The sequence below is a fragment of the Cupressus sempervirens genome, chromosome 1 (assembly GCF_028749045.1).
Source record: "Cupressus sempervirens isolate cs-2001-9-10 chromosome 1, ASM2874904v1, whole genome shotgun sequence".
NCBI lineage: Eukaryota > Viridiplantae > Streptophyta > Pinopsida > Cupressales > Cupressaceae > Cupressus > Cupressus sempervirens.
This window is the reverse complement of record NC_143118.1, coordinates 332149717-332173788: the sequence shown is the minus strand read 5'-3', so window position 1 is coordinate 332173788 and position 24072 is coordinate 332149717.

The following is a 24072-nucleotide window of genomic DNA, read 5'->3' as shown; positions in this document are numbered from 1 at the left end:
ATCTAGTGGGAGCCCCGTGTGGTAGCGGTATTGCTATAGGATAAGTCTCTAAGTGGGAGATTTTTGTCTAGTGTGGAGTTTGATTAGTCCTCAAGTGGGAGATTGTTAGTTTGTAGTGACTATTGCCCTACTTTTCACCCTCTATTCAATTAGTCAAAGTGAATACTTAGGTTATAGTGAGTTCCTAGTAGTATTTGAGTCTAGGTCTAAGCCCTCTTAGGTGGAATGAGCCTCCATCAAATTTCCCATTTTCCCCTTCTCCACATTTCATAGTCAAGTGGTTCTCCATTTTGTCAAAATGATTTTACATGTAGGTTAGTGTTGATTCTAATGGAGATTCATGTTACTCATACAATGATTATTTACAAGTTATATCCACTTTTGGCCTATCACTTTATCAATAGAAATAAAAGCTTATGAAAATCTAGAATTTTTCTACTCCTCAACATGCTCCTAACCCATGAAGATGACTTCCCGCAAAGGGCACCAAATGATGCATATGGACCAAAGCAAGAAAATAGCAAGGTACCCTATGGTGAATCCATGTTCCCTTTATGATTATTTACCTCAAAAAATGTTTATGATTCATCACAGCTTTCATAATCAATCCTCGTGAAAAACTCAAAATGGACTTCTCCTTGGTGGGTTTCTAACCCATGAAGTCAATTTTCCACAAAAGGTGATTCTGAAGGAAAAGAGACAATACATGGGCCCCTACAAAAATTTTGCATGTCACTTAGATATTTCCAAATCCCAAAAAGGAAAATGGTCTAAAATTTAATTAAAAGGGGAGCATTGGTAGAAAAATACATATTGTCTTCTCCTCGGTGGGTTTTCAACCCATGAAGATAGTTTCTTGAATTTTAAATAAAGTCAAGCTAGTAAGTGGATTGGACCCGCCACTTGTACATAAAATGTCTCAAGATGAAAATAGAAAGAATCTAACCATTATGGGAAAGAGTTAATGAGTAGAATTCAACCCAATGAATATTTTCCCACAAAGTACGATATTGTTAACTTCTTAAAACTTAAAGGAAAATGAGAAAGTAAGTATGGGGAGATAGAAAGTTACCGTTGGGCCAACAAAACAATGAAAAGACCCCAAGATATTGTTAAAACCATGCACTTACTATTTCAACAGATATCTCCTTCAATTCATTTGTGTGGTGCAAATTCTAAAGATCAACAAATGGATCAAGGCTCCCATATATATGGAAACACAAATGGTTGAACAAACTACCATTCTTTCTTTAAACTGTCATTCTATTAATGTCCATAACTTTTTCAAAAAGCTAGTATCTGTTGCATTAGATTTTTCTTCTCACTTTATTAATTCAAAAGTCAATCTCAAAACAATGGCAACTATATTTTTAGATTTTGACCGATTGAATGGAATCAAGTCTCAATTGCAGAATATCATAGATACCTATCTCTGTTTCTATGACATGCAAGATTTTCAAAAGAGAGTGAGGTCTGAGTAGATTCATCCCATTACTGGGAAGCTCCAAGGATGTTGGTTGGTCAAGGTAGCTAGTTTTATGGTTGCAGTTCAAGCCCCGAAGTTTATCTATGAATGTATAAATCATTACAACCTAAACACAAGGAAAATTGTGCTACCAGATGACATAATGCTAAATTCAATTGATAGGAAAACTGTGGTGACTTTCTTGTGAGAATTGGAACAAGAGGAATACTCAAATTTGACTTTGAGAGGAGCTATTTCAAAGTTCTTTGCAAACAAGATGATCTGGAGAAAGGAAATCATGCGGACATGGTTCCAAAAACCATGTAGCACCAAGAGTAAGGTTCCTAAGACCTTTTTTGGGACTAATCTCAAACCAAAGATCATTGATACCTTGGTCCTTCTATATAGACTGAAAGGTGAGGTAGAAGCTTTGAATTTCATCGAGCAATATTTCTTTTTAGTGCAAGTTATCTTCTCTAACACCCAATATATTGATTAGGCTCATGAGGTAAGTGAAATTCTATCCAATGCTCTCTATGCCGCAAAGTTCTACAATACATACTATATGTCCTCTTTCCTCATCTATATGTTGGCCTCACTATAGCTATGCCCAGGCCTCCCAAGAGTGGAAAAATTTCTTGATGATGTGAAATCTTATGAGTTTTATCCATGCTTACAGTTGGAAAATAGCTATGTAGAATATGTGAAAGTTAATGATGCATTCACTATGAGAATTTGTAGGGAGCTACAGGGATTTCTAGAGAGGAGATCTAGTCCTAAAGCCATAGTAGCCATCAACCAATTCAGGAGTTATTTTATCCAATTCTCATCCTTTTTCTTATTTGCATCTTACAACTTTTTATGGTTTCCCCTTGAGGCTACCGAGATATCCCAGTGATATGATCATGCTAATTGAGGTCATATTGAAAGCTACTCAAGTGAACATGTTGAGTGGGAGTCTGAAGAAGAAAGGTTATGAGCTTCCTATGAAAGTGGAAGCCTTCAGTTGTGACACCCATTCAGATGCTAAGAACATGTTAAACGTGTTTGAAATGAAGTATAAATTTGAAATGTACAAAGTCTTGAGGCCCATGTTCTATCCAAATGGGTACACAAGGCATGTTATACAATTTTGAAGTGTTATCAAGCACATCACCACCACTAAAGACTATTGGGCCGATCGCAAGGCTAAGTTCAAGAGCCATGATCATGCTTTCACCAGACTAACAATTAATCAAGTGAAAATGTATAAAATCAATATCAATGTAGAATGAGTACAAGATGATGGTCAGGACATATATAGTAACACTTATCTGACTAAGCTAAGAGGCCCTTCAATAAGCTTAGAACCTTATGAGGATTCAGGGGAAGAGTTAGATATAATGATGGCTTAGATAATCAAGAGGACCAGAAAATGGGTTGAATGGACCATAGGTAGAAAGAGTCAAAGTAAAAGTACAAAAATTCAAGCTTCCTCAATAGTTATAGTAGCTTTCTCCTCCCAGGGTGATACATCAAGTGCCACTTTTTCCATTACCCAAGGGCTAGCACAACCATCAAATGGAGGTGATCAACCTCCCAACAAAAATATTCTCTTCACTCAAACTTTCTAGGATGGCTCCCTCCCAGTAATCAAAACTCCATCAGAAGTAGAGAAGAAGAAGGTAGAGGAATCAAAAGATGGTGCAGTCACTCCTCCCCCCTCACCTCATAGTAGCCCAGTCCCATCTATAAGCACCACACTTCTCCTGCCAAGTAGTCCCCAAGTGCAAGTAGTGGATCTGGGAGATGGTGAAAGTAGTGAGGATGAGTCGACTAAATCTAATGAGGCAACACAAAAAAATTTAGAGGTAGATAAGGGCCCAGATTCTTTAAAGCTCATTTCACAAGCCCCAAAGAACCCTTTTTCTTCGGCTCTGAAGACACTAACTCTAGCTAAGAGAAATATGTTTAGTATAGATTCTCTTGGGACCACCTCCAAGGTGATAGGCATAGATTCATGGCTAGAGGACACCCTAGATAGAAAATGAAAGAGGTGAGATGAAGGAGCTCCCAACAACACTGAGCAAGGTCAAAAAGTAGAAGACCTTGTCCATCCAAGGACAAGATCCTAGAATAGGACTTCTGAGAATGGAGATTGCAAAGCCTACCAAAGAAGGAAGAATCAAAGATATGTCTGAATGATGATTTTTCCTTACACTATATGGATCTCAGGGAGGCTAGACATGACAGCAAGGCTAGCTTATGGAAGTCAACAAATGAGGTAATAGAGGGACAACTCAAAAGTCTTAAATTATCAAAGGTCAAAATGAAGGTTGAAATCCATGAACTAAAAAGCTTCATCAGACAATTAAGCACTCATCTCTTAGATCCAGGGAGATAAAAACTTTGGGAAAATCAGTAGAGAGTGGAGTGGGAAACTTAAGTCAAAGGGACTCACCATTATAGAATAGATTGGCAATGCCATACTAAGGTTGGAAATAAAGAAGGATGACATTTTAGCTAATAGAGCTACCCTGGCAGCAGAAAAGGTTAAAAGTGAAGATTACATATCTTTACTAAAGATGGTTATCCATATGAAGGTTAAGGAAGTTGTCGAAGAAAAGACATTGCCTAAAGGAGATGAGCCTTTGTTTTGGTGGCTTCAGAGCTTGTAATTCAAGTATGAGATGATCATGGCGAAAGAAGAAGGACTTAAGGAAACAAAAGCTAAAGTGAAGAAGGATTAGGATAGAGACTATGAACTCCTAAGAGGTCTACATATGGACTCCCAGACTAGTGGACAAGGGAAGAGAATCATTGGAATAACTGTCATGCAAATGAACTTCTTCAATTACATAGATAGTTTTATGGGGATCTCTTTCGGTCACCAGAATAGAGTTTCCAAATTCTAGAAGCTCGGTGGGTGTATACACGTGGCCATCGAGGAAATAGAAGACTAGTTGAGTGCCATCAAAGATTTGGCAAGAGAGAATTCTAAATGGATCTTAAGGTATAGTAATGTACATGTACATAGGCATGAGGAAATTATTCCAATCATTGTTGCTACTAAGGCCTATAAGACAAAATCAAAAAAGGGAAAGAAGGCAAAGTGATTCATATTTTGTCCCTTTCATATTTTGATGTAATGATTGTAATGGGAAAACTAGCTCATTGTCATTTGTCATTTTTGAAGAGATGAACTAATTCAAATTCCTTTGTAACAGTCATCTAAAAATCATATATGTACTCGACTGAAAGATTAATAAAAGGTCAGCTAATTTTTGATGTGAAGTACTTGGTGTTGTAGAGATTATTGAATGGTAGCTTAAGACTTTCTTAATCCAACCCAAGTCAAAATATCTCAACTCTCTCACAAATATCCCAACCATAAAACTTTATGAAGCCCAAAAAGCCATAAATGACTCTTACAAGCCCATTTATTTCTCTTACAAGCCATTATGAGGGTCTTTATGAACTTTTAGCCTCCTTTGTCGACCCCTCAACCCCTCTTGCTCTAACCAATGACCTTGGGACATGTGTCACTCTCTGATTGGTTGTAAGAAAGCACAATCCATGTGCTCTCCTCTCATTCAATCTAAACCTTCCATAAGCTTTCTCCCATCCTTGCATCCTAGCCCTTGATCCCTCAAGCCCTTTTCTTATTTAAGGAATCCTCACCTAAGCCATTTTAACACAATCACCCATAGTAACAAAGTAATGCCATTTTGATCATGAAGTAAAGCCATAATGCCATTTTTGAGAAGCCATTTTACATCAAATCCATTCACCCAAGCCAAAATCCATCAAGAACACCATTGAAGCCTTTGGAGAATCGAGCATACATCCTATCTAATTAGACAAAGCTACTCAACAAGAGAGCTTCTCATTGAGAGAGCCCATTAATGGCTCATTTTCTCAATTGAGAGCTCATCTTAGTCTATCTTGAAGTTATGTTTATTTAGTTTTGTGAATACTTTTGATTTGATAATTAGTGTTCTTTGCATTACTAATCCTCATATACATTCTGGCACACCCAGTGGAACCCCGCATGGGTCATGCTTGTTATCATTTGTAGTCAAAATTGCATGTTTTGTACTAACTTTGGTTAATTTTCATATTTTGGTTATTGGTAGGGGAATTTAATCTAGGTTTTGAAAGTCCAAGGAAGCAAGAAGAAGATGAAGCAAGAGTTCTTTGCAAACATTCTAATGGGATTTATTGTGTTTTCAAAATTTTCAAGCTTATAGGTGGACGAAGCACTTGGAATTCTTCTTCCTCTTCTTGTCTATATTCTTCTTCTATTCCGTCTACTTCTTCTTCTTCTTCTTGTGTGATCTTGGCCAAATTTTTTTTTAAGGGAGCAAAATCATACTCACCTTGTTTTAGTGCTTAAAATGAATCCCCAAATCATACTTAAATCCATTAAAAAACTAAAAATTTGTAAAAAAATCTTTTAACAAATGAAACTAAATCAATTCAATCATTTGCATCCTTGCAACATCAAAGTTTTAGATGCATTCATGCAAAGTTAGGAACAATTCATTTTTGGAAACTTAAAAAGAACTTCAAGTTTCCATTTCAAAAGGTTCAAAATCAACACTAAGTCACACAAAAATCTAAATCAAACTAAAAGCATCAATCAGGGATAAAATGAACTTCATTTGCAAATATTTTAAAGTTCTTTTAAAATCTCATGAAAACTAAGAGTCCTATATGGTTGCCAAAATTGTCCTAAAAGCTTTGTTATTTGTTTCAAACAAATGTCTTGTTGCAAAATCTTAAATGTTTTCTAAGTTTTTCATGCATCAAAACAATCTAGGAATATCATTTTTGGTCTTAAAACATGCAAACTAGAACACAAAATCTTGAATGAAAACCAAAGTCCAAAGAGTCACTTTTTTTTGAGTCAAAAACAATCTTGAATGATCTAAATTGGAAAGAAAAGCATCCCTATTCCTTTCTCTTTGACTTTCAGTTCAAACAAACTCAATCTTGAATGAACTAAGGTTAAACAAAGAACTTTGAAGTTCTTTAAACAACACACAAAATCTCAATCTTGAATGCTTGAAGGAAAGAACTTGAATGTTTAAACACTCGTCTTTGAATGCATGTTGCTAAAATCACTCTTGAGTGCCATGGATTAAAATCAAGTTTTTTTAAAAATTGGAATACATAACAAATCCAATCTTGAATGCCATAGATCAAATAATTATTATCATACATCACACTTCATCTTTTGGGGCATAAAAAGAATCCACATTTTAGAAACTTTCTAAGTTATAAAAATAAATAAAGACACTTTGAGTGAGTTTGTTGTTGGACTCACCCTCTTTAATCATCCATCATTCTAACCATTGGTTGCAATATCAGCACCATATATGGGGATGGGTCTACCTAAGAAGGTGTTAAATGCTCCACAAAAATCAAACTCCACTCACTTGAGTTTTTATTGGTTTTTCTAAAATAGAAAATTTCTTGAATGCACATTAGTCTCACTAACACTTTATTTGGGCATAAAAATTGAACAAATCTTGATGTCGAGGGCCTCTGGGCATGTGCTTGAAATTGAACTTTACACACATCTTTGTTTTGGCCTTAAAATGAACAATCACCAACTCTTGAATGCCTTAAAGGAAATTAATCGATACTTGACATGGAGGGCCTCCGGGCACGCGAGTTTACTTTCTTGTTGACCCTAACTCTCCTTTGTGTATTCATTCTTCAATCACTTCTCTTTTGTTGGCACATTTCAAATTGGAATTAAACCTTTGCATCTTAATCACATGTGTTTTCAAAAAGTATAGATCAAAAAACTTAAGCATCAATTGGAAAAGAACTCTATCTTTTAGCCCAAGGTCATCCAAATCTTCTCTCCCCTTGTCGTCTTTCGAGGCTATCTTGGGTGCATAAGACTAGGATCCAAAACCTTGTTTCTTTTTTAGGAGGCCTGCTTAGAGATTTCATCACCCCTTGGGATGACCTCAACTCTAGCATTCCGACAGAGTATAAAGATTGGGAGGTGAATCCAAAGACACCTCTCTTGGGATCAAAATTTTGTCACTCAGGCTAAGCCTCAAGGAACTTTATACCCTTGAGAAGTGAAAGAGGAGAAGTGGGTTATAGCTCCTCTCAGCTGTGTGACATCTTTTTGGTTTCATCTACGGATTTGGGCCTCATGTACCTTGCGTATATTAAGGACTCCCTAGCTAAACCAAATTTCATCTTTGTAGAAAGCTTCCCAGGATGTTGGTGTGTTTGACGTGCTTGCTCTAAACTTTTGTCTTCTTATTTTTTCATAGCTTTTGAATGAATGTTTGCCAACTTTGGTCAAAATCCCAGAAAAGAAAAAATCTCCCAGCTCAAGGCATACTTAGTGTAGTCACTGCCTCATCAAAAAATCATCCAAGCTCCCTTGCCGCAACTAAATCTATCTAGTTCTTTGCTTTAGAATAATCCCAAATCCAAAGTCCATCCAAATCATCCCCCCAACCAGCTAGCAACCCAATCCAAAATCACCCAAGCCTGTAAAGAATTGTTGTTACTCTGCCAGAGTTTTCTATCCAATCAATCTATCCAAATCCCTCATTCTCCCCAAGGTTATCCCTTTGACAGAGCTTTGTCTAGGGTAATCTAGCCTTGTCACTTGTCATCCCTCATCACCTTAAGCTAAAGTTTGGGATTCACAAGTGGTCAATCTCATGTCATGCCCATAGGATCATTTTTCTATCCTCAAGTTGACACCAAAAGCCACCAATCTTGCACATAGGAAAGTAAAACTCTCACTTTTGACAGCATACCCTTGAAGTCTTCCATCTACAGGAAAGTCAAAAATCTCCAGCCAATCCTCCTTAGGTCTGTCATGCAGCTTTGACTCTCCCTAGAAAATCTTTCATCAGCCAATCCAAAATCTGCGCTTAATCCAAATCCAACCATGAGCTTCCGTGTTCATCCATATGCAAGACCCCATCCCCATCCAACTCATCATAAAAAAATGAAATCCCAACCCTATCATGATGAGTTTGGCCACATTTTCCTTTCTCCCACTACATCCTATTCCAATGATGATGAAAATCTTGTTGACTATGATGGGTATTTTGAGAGCCTTAGATGCCTTCCGCCAACCATCTCCCAAAATCCAAGCATTCCTCCAAACTATCTAGTCATGCCATCTCATATCCCAACTTCTCCTCCATCATCCAATCAACCAAGCTTCCAATCTTCCACCCCCATCACACCAGCTATTCCTGGCAATCCACCACCTCCACCTCTGACACACAAGTCTCCCAAGAATCTCCTAGAGAAAATACAAGAAAAGCTACCTCCAATAGTCGATAAGCCATGTCACCTAATCCAACCATGTGAAGTAGTCAATGATGAAGCTTCCCCATCTATAATATCACCTCCATCTCCCATAGCTATCATCCCCATACCATCCATCAAATTGCTTAAATCCTTCCACTTCTCGCAAGCATCAAAATCCCACCACCTGTCAAATCCTTCCAAATCCTATCCACATCACCTCCAAGCATTTCCCAAATCTCCCGTAATGACCCTTATGCATCCATCTTCTACTCACCCATCTCCACTACCGAATCTCCCATCTATCCATCCGCTGCCTTTGAAGAATCCATCCCTTCACCTCCTATCACACCATCCACTCCAATCCAATCCTATCAAGATCCTGCCCAAAAGAATGTTGACATCCCCCAAAGCATAAATGAAGATATCATCGTACCATGTCTTCCATCCATAGTGCAGTCACCATCACCTCCATCCCCAAAACCTCAAGGCATACCTACTCTACTGCAAGATATCTTTTCATCCCATCAGCTAAATCAAGATCCTATACTACCATCTCCTTTGCTCCATGCTTCCATCTTACCACCTATCCAAGATATTCCACCATCTATAATCTACCCTCTTGGTTCACTTACATTCATCCATGGTGGCCCCCTCTCAGTAGAAGAATTAAGAAAAATATCTCCCCATTGCAGTACATCTAATAAAGCACTTCTACTATTTTCTACAAGCAAAAAGTTTCCTCAGCTCGTTCAAATGTTCAATTGATGGCATTATCAAGGTCAAGGTTTAGGACCACAAGAGCAAGGAATCAGAAAGCCTATTACTACACAAAAGAATCTAGGATTTCATGGTCTTGGATATGTATCTAAAGGCTCGCCATCTAAAAGTGTTGGTACACGCCATCCCCAAACCAAGCCTATCTCCAGGCCCACCATGCCAACCTCCCATCACTCCTTCAAGAATCTTATGTCATCCCCCCTCCACCATCTTTGCAACCCAAAACAACCTACCATATCCCCCCTTCATCCGCTAAATCCATTTTGGGTTCCCATGTCCCAAAATCTACCATCCTCCATCCTCCTATCAGCCATCATAAAAATCTTATTCCCTCCATTCCTATGCAAGATCAACAAAGGCACATATCAGGGCACATCATCCATCATCATCCCTCTACACGCTCTTCCATATCCTGTCCATCTCACAAAACTTCTCCTAACCATCTTCCCAAAGTTTACCACAGCAATGTGAATGCCAACTTCAAAATGCATAAAGCTTAAAATCCACATCCTAGGCAATCATATGTCTATTCTAAAAGACATACTCCAAAAAGGAAAAATCCAATCAAAGAATGCAAAACAATGCAAAAGCATATGAAAAGAAAATCTAAACCCATGTGGATCCCAAAGAAAAAAGTTGAAACCCAATGCATAATGGCATCCACCATTGCTAATCCCCCATCCAGTGATTTGTGTACCCCATCTCCTAACTCCATCTTGGGTGCCTATATCCCCAAGTGCGCTTCCACAAATCCTCCATCAAGCTCGCATCTACCATCTATCCCCCATATGCTCTTTTCACACCCATCCCATCATGTCCCAATGTTGATCCTGCAAGCATCCCCATCTCATGCTCCTTTCCAACCTTTTCATCCCTCCATCTCCTACCATCAATCCTATCTAATCTGATCTATGGCATAAATCACACATCTGGTGTACCAACAGCTAGCAACAAAATTAAACATTCCAACAGCCAGTGAAAAATCCCAAAAAAACCAAAAATAGTTGAAGAAAGCCAAAATCATTCTAGCTAAGTCTAAAGTCAAAAAAGTCAAACAAAATAAAGAAAAATAAAGCGTCCACTGGTGAAAACTTGGCAATTCAAGCGCTTTGGACAAGTACCATGATGAAAACTTGGCAAACAAGTGTCATGCGTAATCCAACCATCCCCAGCTTAGCCTATCATCCTCATGCTTTTGGTCACATCTTGCCATCCAGCTTCATCTTCCAATTTATCCACCTATCTTTCATCCTCCACCTTTTATCTATCACTATCCACTTGTCTTCTGCAACCTAACCCCATCATCCCTGCTATCATCCATCTCCCTAGCGCCTTCATCTTTTCCATCCTCGCTTCAATCCTATCACATCCATCGTAAGCCCTCCTTTCGCATGTCATCTTCTGACTGAGGGCACTGTATTCCTTGGAGATCTTGTCTTGTCCATCTTCCCTTGTCATTGGTATCTCGCTCTAGGCTATCCTCATGCAAATCCAATGTCATCCTCTCATTAGCCATTCACTCTAGTGCCATCTATCAGCTCAGCTACCACCAACCTTAGCATTGTCCCCATCCTTGGTCACACATCTATCATCATCATTGGATGCATCCTGCCAAATCCATATCTTGTGCTATCACCTCATCCTTAGCTTTTGCATCTTGCACCAACTTGAGCCATCCCACTATCTTATCATCTGGAGCTCCTGTACAGCTTGTAAATAATCTTGTATCCAATGCTTGTATCATACATTGTATCATAGCTTGTATATCCAATCTTGTCCAAAACAACTTGTACATTTGTCCCATATCTTGGTCTGTCAGCTTGTACATCCTCTTTAGCTTAGTACCATTGTATCTATCTAGCTTTCATGTCAGTTCATCCTTGATCAGCATCTTGCACACATTGCACAAATCTTTGTTAGCTATTCCAATGCATCTTTTAGCTAGATCTCTTGTCATCAAAGTGTTATCCTTCTTATTTCAACTTTCCCAGAGCATCACTCATCCAAATCCACTAGCTTAGGTACTCTCCGATAGATCCTTGCAGGATATAGCTTTCCTCATGTCTAATCTTGGTTTGTTAGTACCTCGTCCTACCCATCTCATTGGCAAATGGTTCTCTTTCGGATTTTTGCTTTATTTTGATTTGGAATCTTCCCTTTTGGGTCTTGAAGTATCTTTTCCAAGCAATCTTTTTGCTCCCTCCTCAAGGTTGCCACGATCTTCCATATCATGGTATGTTGCAAATGGGGCACTCTGAGCATAAGGTTTTGATCAAGTCTTTCGTTTGTTTTTTTTTTACTTGTGGGTTACCTAGTGTTGGTTCCATGATGTTTCCTCCAAGTTTCATGTGTGATGCTAGGGAAATCCTTGTGTGTTTGTTTCGAGTCAGTCCGTTAGTCCTCTGGATGGTTGGTGACACAACCTTGATGTTCTTGGTAACCTTGGCAATTAACCAACAGTCCTATAGCAAATCTAGTGCTCAACTACATGGTGGTACTTCTCTTTGAAGTATCCTCCTACTCAAAAAGCTTCAATAGAATCCCTTCATCTCCATTATCCCCCATCCATATCCAACATTTGTCTCTCCTAACCTAGCTCATGCATCAGTATCTCTTTGAATCAATCTTCACTTTTAGCTTTAGGGATCCACAATCCTAGTATTAGGGATCCACCAATCCAATCAATCCACCAAGCCTCATCTTTCGAGATCCACAATCCTAGTCCTAGGGATCTCCAAAACCCATCTTCTACCAATCTGACTCTTTGAAATCCTGTTGCCTCAATTTTATCTCATCCCATCATCCCTTCCCTTATCCTGGATTCCTTTTTATGGCACTCCGCTCCTTCATCCTCCATCTCCCCTGAAGTCTTAAGCTTATTTACTCTTGTGCCTCTAATTCTCCCTTTCTCATTCTCTCGTAGTGAGAGTTTGAGCTAATTCAGCCCCTTCTCTTTGTCAATCTGAGTCTCCTTGCTCATCCAATATTCTTGTATTTTTCAAGAAATCGTCAAGCCTCATTTTCTCTCCCCACCACCTTCTTGAGGGGGCATCATGCAGTCCATTCTCTTTCTTGTACCCGAGATTGGGGCAACTGTGTTGCTCCATAAAGTCATCTCCATGTCGTTTATATCTGAACTTCTTTGAAATAGTGTTGTTTCAACACTATATCAAAGAGGGGCAAAATGTAGACACCTAAAAAATCCTTTAGAAAATAAAGTATTTTTATTTTTTGAAAAGGTTCCTGATGACATCATCATTTATTAATTAATTATTTATTTTATTTATTTATTTATTTTTATGCCATTAAATCCCTTTATCTTAATTAAAAATATTTAATTAAGGAATCCCTCCCAAAAATGTTCAAATCTTATTTAAACATTATTTCCTTATTTATTAATTATTTAATTAATAAATTGACCAAAAATCCCAAAATAATTTATTTATTTATTTTTTGCCCAAAATTTGACCACTTTCCTTAAGACCACTAACCTCTTCCAAAATCTTCCAATCCTTCTTTAATTTCTATTAAAGGCTAATCCCATCATTTTCTACCCTAATTCCAACTCAAAATATTTAATTAAGATTAAATATTAACCCTCATGTTTATTAAAAATATTTTAATAAATATCTCTTCAACCCAAACCCTTGAAATAAATAAAACTTTATTTATTTCCTAAAAACCTTATTTATCCTTATCCTAGGAAGTTCTAGACTCTTCTAGAAAGTCTTTGTCCTCATCCAAAGCCTAGACTCTTATAGAAGATGTCAATCCTTATCTTTCACCCTAATCCTAATCCCCCCCCTAACTTTGTCATATTCCTTAAACATGAGTTAAGACTTGCTAACCCAAGCTAAAGCCAACAAATATCTCCTCCTTCACCCACCCTCATTAAATGCCATCCACTTGCCCATCTCTGACAAGCCTAATCTAATCTTAACCCAAGCCTAATCCAAGCCTTAATCATTTGCACATTCCTAAGTCAAGTTTAAGACTTTTTTAATCCAACCCAAGTCAAAATATCTCAACTCTCTCACAAATATCCCAACCATAAAACTTTATGAAGCTCACAAAGTCATAAAGGACTCTTACAAGCCCATTTATTGCTCTTACAAGCCATTATGAGGGTCTTTATGAGCTTTGAGCCTCCTTTGTTGACCCCTCAACCCCTCTTGCTCTAACCAAAGACCTTGTGACATGTGTCACTCTCTGATTGGTTGTAAGGAAGCACAATACATGTGCTCTCCTCTCATTCAATCTAAACCTTCCATAAGCTTTCTTCCATCCTTGCATCTAGCCCTTGATCCCTCAAGCCCTTTGCCTATTTAAGGAATCTTCTCCCAAGCCATTTTAACACAATTACCCATAGTAACAAAGTAATGCTATTTTGATCATGAAGTAAAGCCATAATGCCATTTTTGAGAAGTCATTTTACATCAAATCCATTCACCCAAGTCAAAATCCATCAAGAACACCATTGACGCCTTTGGAGAATCGAGCATACATCCTATCTAATTAGACAAAGCTACTCAACAAGAGAGCTTCTCATTGAGAGAGCCCATTAATGGCTCATATTCTCAATTGAGAGCTCATCTTAGTCTATCTTGAAGTTACGTTTATTTAGTTTTGTGAATACTTTTGATTTGATATTTAGTGTTCTTTGCATTACTAATCCTCGTATACAGGGTGAACCATGTTAAATCTTGGCATCTTGTGTTCTCTTCTATGTGATCTATTATTTTTTGATATTGTTTATATTTGCATGTAATTACTATTTCTATCTATGGTTTTATCCTAACACAAGCACACCACTCGAACAAGAAATCAAAGCTATAAATCCTCAATAGACTGGAAATGCCAAGTTCCAATAGCAAGTTGTTGAATAATAGATTGTGGGTGTCGAGCAATAGATAAATGATGTCAAATCACATATAGAGGAAGTCGAACAATAGGAAGGCAATTATGAGCATACAAAACTAGAACCTGAACCTAAACAAGTGAGAGATAATGAGATATAAATTATTTTTCAAGATGAACCTATTGAAGAACAAAGAAGAAAAGAGCTTGCATTAGAAAGATATGTAAGAAGACATCATGCGCCTAAACAAATTATTAAAGATAAAGATTCTGGTGTTATGACAATAAAAAGGCTTAGAAGTGATACATGTTTACTTTGTGAGTTTGAGCCCAAATCTATGAAAGATGCTTCGGTGAATGAAGACTAGATACAAGCTATGCATGAAGAAATTGAACAGATTGAAAAGAATAAAACATGGTCTCTAGTACCTATACCTAAAGGCAAATTTTATTAGAACCAAGTGGATATTCAAGAAAAAGATGGATGAGAAAGGTGAAGTCACAAGGAACAAGACAATATTGGTATGCAAGGGATATGCACAAGAGGAAGGCATTGACTATGGGGAAATATTTTCTTCTATAGCTAGATTAGAAGGAGTTAGAACATTGCTTGCATATTCTTCTTATATTTTTGATATTGTTTATATTTGCATGTAATTACTATTTCTATCTATGGTTTTATCCTAACACAAGCACACCACTCGAACAAGAAATCAAAGCTATAAATCCTCAATAGACTGGAAATGCCAAGTTCCAATAGCAAGTTGTTGAATAATAGATTGTGGGTGTCGAGCAATAGATAAATGATGTCAAATCACATATAGAGGAAGTCGAACAATAGGAAGGCAATTATGAGCATACAAAACTAGAACCTGAACCTAAACAAGTGAGAGATAATGAGATATAAATTATTTTTCAAGATGAACCTATTGAAGAACAAAGAAGAAAAGAGCTTGCATTAGAAAGATATGTAAGAAGACATCATGCGCCTAAACAAATTATTAAAGATAAAGATTCTGGTGTTATGACAATAAAAAGGCTTAGAAGTGATACATGTTTACTTTGTGAGTTTGAGCCCAAATCTATGAAAGATGCTTCGGTGAATGAAGACTAGATACAAGCTATGCATGAAGAAATTGAACAGATTGAAAAGAATAAAACATGGTCTCTAGTACCTATACCTAAAGGCAAATTTTATTAGAACCAAGTGGATATTCAAGAAAAAGATGGATGAGAAAGGTGAAGTCACAAGGAACAAGACAATATTGGTATGCAAGGGATATGCACAAGAGGAAGGCATTGACTATGGGGAAATATTTTCTTCTATAGCTAGATTAGAAGGAGTTAGAACATTGCTTGCATATTCTTCTTATAAAGGATTCAAGGTATATCAAATGGATGTCAAATTTGCATTTTTAAATGGGATACTTGAAGAAGAAGTATACATAGATCAGCCTAAAGGATTTGTAGATCCCAGTAAGAAGAATATGATGTGTAAATTTTACAAATATTTATATGGATTGGAACAAGCCCCAAGAGCATGGTATGAAAGACTACATAACTATTTGGTGAAGATTGGATTTGAGAGAACAAATGATAACAATAATCTATATTTAAGATTGGTAAGAACAATGAGGTATTGTTATCTAAATTTTTTGTTGATGATATCATATTTGGAGGAAATGAAACATTATGCAAATATTTTTTTGATGAAATGAAGAACAAATTTTGAATGTCAATGTTTGGTGAGATAAAATTCTTTCTTGGTTAAAAAGTGTATCAAATGAAGCAAGGTATCTTCTCTTAGTCCAAATATATTAAGGAGGTACTAAATTTTTTTGGGATGGAATATTCTAAATCGGTGTGTACACCTATGGCTACTGGACATAAGTTATGTAAGAATGATGATTCAAATGATGTGAACCAGACAAAATACATATCAATAATTGATAAAGTGTAATATGTAGTTCATAATAGACCAAATTTTGCCCTAGCTATTGGGATATTTGCTATATTTTTAGAAATTCCTACAAACAATCATATGATGGTAGTGAAGAGAATACTAAGATATCTAAAAGGAATAGAAGACCATGGATTGTATCACAAGAAGAATGACAAGTTTGAACTGAAGGCTTTCACTGACTCTGATTGGGTAGGAAATCTTGATGATAGGAAGATTACAAGTGGTGGTGCATTCTTTCTAGAAAAGTGATTGATTTCATGGACAAGAAAGAAGAAAAACTACATTTCTCAATCAACAACTGAAGCCAAGTATGTGACAATAGTAGTTAATTGCTCAAATATTATATGGATCAAGAAATTGTTGAAAGGTATGAAGGAAGAGATTACTGATCTAGCAGTTATCTATTGTGATAACACAAGTGTTATTAACATATCAAAGAACCCTGTTATGCACACAAAGATAGAGCATATTACTATCAAGTATCATTACTTAAGAGAGCTAGTTCAAGACAAATAAGTGAAATTAGAAGATGTAAACACAAAAGAGAAAATAGCTAACATATTCACTAAAGATTTACTTAAGGATTCTCATGAATATCTTAGAGGTAAACTAGGGGTGATTCCCCTAAACAAAGCTACTTAAGTTACAGTGAAGCATTGCATCAAATGTATTGAATAAACTATCTCACATATTGATACAAATAGCTCTACTTTAGGATATTTCCCAAGGTAGTAGTGAGGAAGAAGGACAAGATAATGGAACAATCATATGAAGATAAAATAAGAATATTTTAGAACTCACATGAAAGTGTCTACATGATAAAGATGCATGAGATAGAGATAATGTCTTTCCCATTGTTGTCAAAGCGGGAGAGATTGTCTAAAATATAAAGAGGGAGAGAATATCTAAGAAGCAAAGAGAAAGAGTATGAATCCAGTGGGAGAGAATGTCCTAGAGGGAGCAAGTGAAAGATGGCAGAGATGTGTTAAGTAAGAGGGAGTAATTACTTAGAGGGGGCTTATAAGATATCATAATGAAACTAAGGATATTGATGAAGATCTAATACATTAAGAGTGTTACTCAAGATTGTATAAATTTTGAATTGTATGGTAACCTAAAGTATTTCTGAAATATATTTTTGGAGTTGTTGCCATCAATTCCAAAGAGGGGGGTTATTATAAACTATAATTATAATAGAGCATCCCAACACTCGTCTTATAGCTTCCTATCTATTACATGCAAGAGTTACGAGGTGGTATCTCTCAAATGAACCTAGCTATGCAACCCTTGCAAGGTGCACCATAGAATGGAAGAATCAAAGATAAGATCAAGAATGCTAGTACCCAAGAACCAATATGAAATAAAATGAAAATTCAAGATAAAGTAAATGAAATGCAAGATGCAAGATAAGATAACAAAAATGAGAGTATTAAAAAATGCTCTTAATTAAGCTATGTGAGATAATCTAGAGCATAAAAGAAAAACTAAGCTAAGAATGCCATGATGAAAGTTTGAGAATGCAAGTGAAAAAATGCTCCAAGTCCTTCAAAGCTCCAAAGTCACCAAAAAAACATGTAGCATAACATGTGCATGAGAGTGCAAGCTTGGAGAATGAGGAGAGGGACCCCTTTTAAAGATAAATACATGGTAGAGATTAAGATGCAAAATCAAGGGTGGAGAATGAGTCTTGAGTGATCCATGTGCACATGAATCTCACCTAAGAAAGATCAATGGTGACATTTAAGAGGAAAAAGCTGTGTGGAGGAGAATTAAAGATATTTTAAAAATAAACATTCCTCTCACATAGAAAAGTGTACCCCTCATGTGAGCCAAAAAAGCCTTTTTATTTTATTTTTAAAATAGGAATAATGTTTTTTATGTGCACACTTAGGATAAGTGGGACTTGGGGATTTTATTTAATTAAAAGGAAGAAATTTTTTTAATTAAATAAAAGACTTAGGATAAAGTGGTCAACCCATATGTTATAATTAAATAAATAATAAAGTAATGACTTGATCAAAGAATAAGTGATAGATAAACTATGAAAAAATGCTAGAAAGGGAGCTCATAGTCTAGATGACCATTTTTAGGTGATTATATTCACTCCTCTTTGACTAATGTGTGATCAATTTGGAAATACATTAAGTCAAAGAATAAAAATAGAAAGATAGTAGTTGATAAATAGATCTAACTCCAAAGAATGAAGCATACAGAGATAGTAGATCCTAAATGCATAGTTAGATAGCAACTAATTTGAACATTAGTAGAGAGATAAAAAATATCAATACCTGAGACAAGTATTGATATGTCAAGCTAAGTAAGTAGATAAATAAAGAGAAAATAGATAGCCATGGGAGGAAAATAAATTTGGATCAATGATAGAATATTCATGCCCCCTTGGGATTGAAATTGAAAGGAGATAGAAGAGGTACAAAAATTAGTGAGGTATCATCAAATCAAGATAAAGGAAAGTCCATGATGATAGATAAGAGATTAAGACCAAAGAATGACCACCAATCAATGAAGAGATTCCCCAACTTGATTGAGTTTGATCAAGAAAGATAAAGCATTAGAATTAGGTCAAAGAAAGAATAAGGGTAAAATGAAATGGAATGAATAAGAGGAGTGAAAGAAAGCAGACATGATGATGAACTAAAGAAGAAATGAATGCCCCAACAAGATTCAGAGATTAAGCTTTAGAAAGTCAACTAACTGTGCAGAAGAAGGAAGAATTTTAAAATACAAATTCGACTATTGAGATGAATGCACATTTTGGTTTTGATCTTGAAAATGGATCTAGGATGTCAAAATAAGGTAAGGGTGCAATTTTCACATAAATCCAAGGAGTTCAAAAATTATGTCAAAATAGGTCAGAAAGGTATATAAGGGGTCCAAAAGGGTAGATAGATAGGATGATATGATTAACCCCTTGTGATGAAAGGATAACAAAGAGGTGAGAAAAAACCAAAAGGAGATGACAAGAAATGATCAAGAAGAAGAAGAGAAGATGAACATAGTTAGATGACACATGCATGAAAGATGAAGAAGACTCTCTCAACAGTCAAATGCAAAGATAAGCTAAAATGAAACCCTAAAATCCTAGCTACTATGAAAAAGTGAAATTGCAAGGGTTATTAGTAGGTCTTGTTTTTAACTACCATTAAGCCTTATTAGGGACATTAGAAGATCATACAATCATCACTAGAATATTTTGAAGATATGTATATGATCTATATTGGCTAGGAGTATGGGAGCCCAACCTATGCATCAAAGATATAAGAGTCAAGATGATGGTGCAGTTAAATTCCCTAGGTTTAATGTAGTAAGATTATTCTTTCATTGAGACAAAAATGTTGAGATAGCCATAAGCATACACTTGGAGAAAAAACAAGGATGATACATTGAAGATCCTAAGAGTCAAGTGGGACAAGCAAGATGCTCAAGACACCTATGATCAATGAGGTATACCAACATGAAGAAAGAAATGGAAAACATGCCCCATGTCCCCAATCCTCTAGTCCATGACATCCTCGAGAGACTATTGGGGAGGGAATGCTTAGTAAAGAAAGCATCATAGACATCACACAAAGATAAAGTATAAGTTTACTAACATTGTTAGATTAGAGTTATAAATTTAATCCTACTCTATGAAAACAAAACCACCTAAATTGGCTCTTAATTTAAAAAGAATCCAAAAGTGCATAAGCTCAACATGAAGATTCTTAAACCTAATCCATTTTGACATCTTGTGAAATTCATGAGAGCTAGGGTTGAAGTTAAACTATTAATCCAAGAAAAATGAAGGTATAGCTTTCAAAGAAGACAAAATTTCCTATTAATAATTCCTATTTTAAATTCACATGTCTACAATCAATATAGATAAAATCAATAGATAGGATAGTAAGACTACCTAGCCCAGGTATGTTTGAGCCCACCATTTTGCAATTTCTTCAAAAGGTCATCAGTTCCCACACTATTTGGTAAAAATACAAAAAAAATTAAGTGATTTATCAAATGCTTGGTTTAATATTATTCATTGACTACCAAACATGGATTGGTCCCATATTTCCTAGATCTACGGTTTGTATCCATGTTTCTAATTTTCTAAATGTGTGTATTTGGCATGGATTTCTATTATCCCACATTCAATAGTGGTTAAATCAATTCTGAGGCATGGAAATCATAGATTTTATTTGTGGTTTGGGAAACCCAGGTTGAGCTACTCTATTTTTAGGATTAAATATGACAAAAAAAAGGTTTTTAATGAGCCCCACTATCCCTCATTATGTTTATGCAATGAATATATACAAATGGTGGTCTTGAGGAGGACACAACAGAATTAGGGCTCCACTAGCTCCACTAGTTTCCTAGTGGTATTAAATTCACATTGGAGGTAAAACTAGGGATTTTTTAGGTCCTAGGGACTATCCATACTCAACCCACCAATCTCTCCCTAATTAAATTTCCCTTCCCTATGTTAGAATCAAAATAATTATTATCTCGTATAGCCCTATGTGTTTTCCTGCTCTTAGCCATTTATCATCCATTTTCTTTATCTGCTATAAAATGTGAGGTGTTTCTATCGTCATTCCCTTCTATTGTTGATCAATGTAGAGTTGACATTATTTGCCTCTAGGGATGGATACAAAAGGTGATTCAAGACCTGAAAGTGATTCACAAAGAGCCCTTTGATAGTAAAAACATGGATGTGTGAATAACTTTGTACAAATGTGTGCTTCTAAGTTGCTGCATTTTTTTGCAGGTTGCAAGCCAATGTGCGAGTCATTTTTATAAAATTATAGGCATACACAAATGAACAAATATTATTTGAAAACTTTAAACAATTTTGAAAACTAAAATCTTATTAAAACCTATAGAAGAAATCAATTGCATGCTAGAATTCATCTTAAGTTTGATAAAAACTCTTTAAAAAAATACTATTTTGAAAACTATATAAGTGTGAACTCTACAATGAAATCTATTTTATTAGTTGGTAGGCTTTTAATGTGGGTTGCCCTTGTACTTTTTGATGGGAACATCTGTCTCACGTCGTGAAAAAACTTTAAAAGCCACAAAATAATATTTAGAAAATCATAAAACCATTTTGTAAAATCTATTCACATTAAGAAAATGATGTTCAACATTATATATTTCTAGTTAATCATTATTTTTTATTAATCAATTTAAAATTTCAAATAAACAATAATATCATATAAAATAAAAGCATAATGAATAAAATTAATTGTGTAAAACTCAAAATTTATGTTTTTTTCCGATAAAAAAGATATATATTAATTGAAGAAAGTATTTAAAAATATAACAAAAATGAGAGTATAGTTTTTTTTTGTATATTTTCTTAGTAAATGGTAGCATAACAAGTTTATTTATTCTTTAATCTAATTGTTCTTTTACTGATAAAAACCAAATATTTTTTAATCTATTTTTTAATTAATTAAAATAATTATTCTAAATTTTTTTTTATTAACTAAATAATAATAATATCTTTTACTGAATAAAATATAAATATAAATACAATGATATCTTCATATTTAAAAAAGTAAATTATAATAATATCTTCAAAATTTTATACCTTAAATTTAAGATTACTTCTTACATTAAAAATTAAAAATATGGTTTCTCAAAAAAATTATTTTCATAAAAAAAATCATGTATTTAATTAATTAAAAAAACTTTATATACAAAAATTAAGATTACTTTTTATATTAATAATTAAATTTATATTTTTTCAATATTTTTATTTTCATAAAAAACAAATCTCATGTATTTAATTAATTAAAAATATACATAAAAATTAACAAGAATAATATTTTAAAAATTCTATAAAATAAATAAAATAGATTCGTATTATTTAAAAATATATATAATTTAAATTTTTCATAAAAATAAAATCTATAAAAAAATGTTATTTGCTTTTTTATTAATTAAATTATCATCATTTCTTAATTAAATAATACTAAAATTCAATTACACAATAAGAAGATTTCTAAGGATAATAAATAAAATAGATTTATATTAATTAAAAAATTATTTTTATTTCGACTATAAAATAATTTTGCTTTTATCTAATTGTTAATAATTAAAATAATCAAAGTAATTAATTTTTTTACTAAATAAAATATCAAAATAAAATTAATTAAAATAAGATATATAAATCTATAAAATAATAAATAAAATAGATTTGTATTAATTGAAAATATATTTTTTTAATTTTTATTTTGGTACTAAACTTTTAAAAATATGTGTATTTTAAATAATTAGAATAATCAATAGAAATTATCTATTTTATTAAATTAATCAATCAAAATTAGAATAAATAATATTATTATTTTTAAATCTCTAAAATAATAAATAAATAGGCTTTTTTTGAGTAAATTTACCTAAAAATTATGTATAAATCTTCTCATGTGTTAAACTTCTTCTTATAAATATAGGGTCAAAGTATTTCAAAGAACCACAAATTTAAGAAGGCTAACACATTGAAAGGAATTTGACATATTCATATGGATGAGGTTCAAATTAGATTTTCAAATGTTAGTGTTTTGGTAGTTGTCTATTTTGTATAGTGTTAAATGTCAAGTGTTCATTTAATATACTAACTACTATCTTTCTTGGATTTTTATAGCAAGCATTTGCATTTATTGTTTATTGCATAAATTTTTTCAAACAAATGCACCAACAATGTGTAGTAATAAACAATGCATTGAAAAACCCACACACCATAGCTCTCTACCTACATCAACATTTTATAATATTTCATGAAGAGGTATTGATAGACACTTACATACAACAAATTATTGGCACCACTATGAATTGAAAACATTGAGGATCTGCAACTATACACATATTCATTTGGCTACCTAATGTACCTGACATTGATGCACTCAATTGGAGAAATAGAGTTGAAGTTATCAAAACAGATGATTTCTTTGACAACTATGCTACCTCCTAGAACCCCCATTAAATATCAAGAAAAGACATGATACTAAGATCTCCTACAGACAACCCATGCCTACTCAACACATCTAAAATTTTCACAATAGACCCCAATGATGATTATCAGAAGTTAGTAAATTGTGTCCAAAGACACAAAATGCACAAAATGAACTTGTCTCTATGAAAAAGGGAACTAATTAGAATATAGATATAAAGCTCCATGGAAAGAATGTGTGGAATCCACTTTAACATGCGATAAATCGGGCCAAAAACAATATGAACCATCAAGAAATGATGGTAGGCTCAACAACCATAATCATTGCATTCTCTTAATATGGAGAGCTAGCATAGATTATAAACCATTAATCTTGCACCATATTATTCTCAAATGTATTTCCAAGTACGCATAAAATTTAGGGAAAAAAAACAAAGACTTGTGTTAATATGTTGGAAAGGATTTTCTCACATGAAACATTACAACATCCATACCTCAAAGCATTCCAAAATTTCATGTCATATACTTCAAAAATTACCACTTGTGATATGCAATCAACAATTTATATCACTAAATGTAGGTAAAAAGGTTCTCCAATGACTAAAGAAGCCAAATAATATAAGTGAGATACAATCAAACTATATACAATCCTATATGCAATGACTTGATCAACTAGAAAGGGTAACACCAATTGAATCAGCAAGATCTTACACATATCTTCCTTCTCGCAAAGAATGCAAATGGAAGAAAATAAAAGAACATGTGGTAGCACAAGTA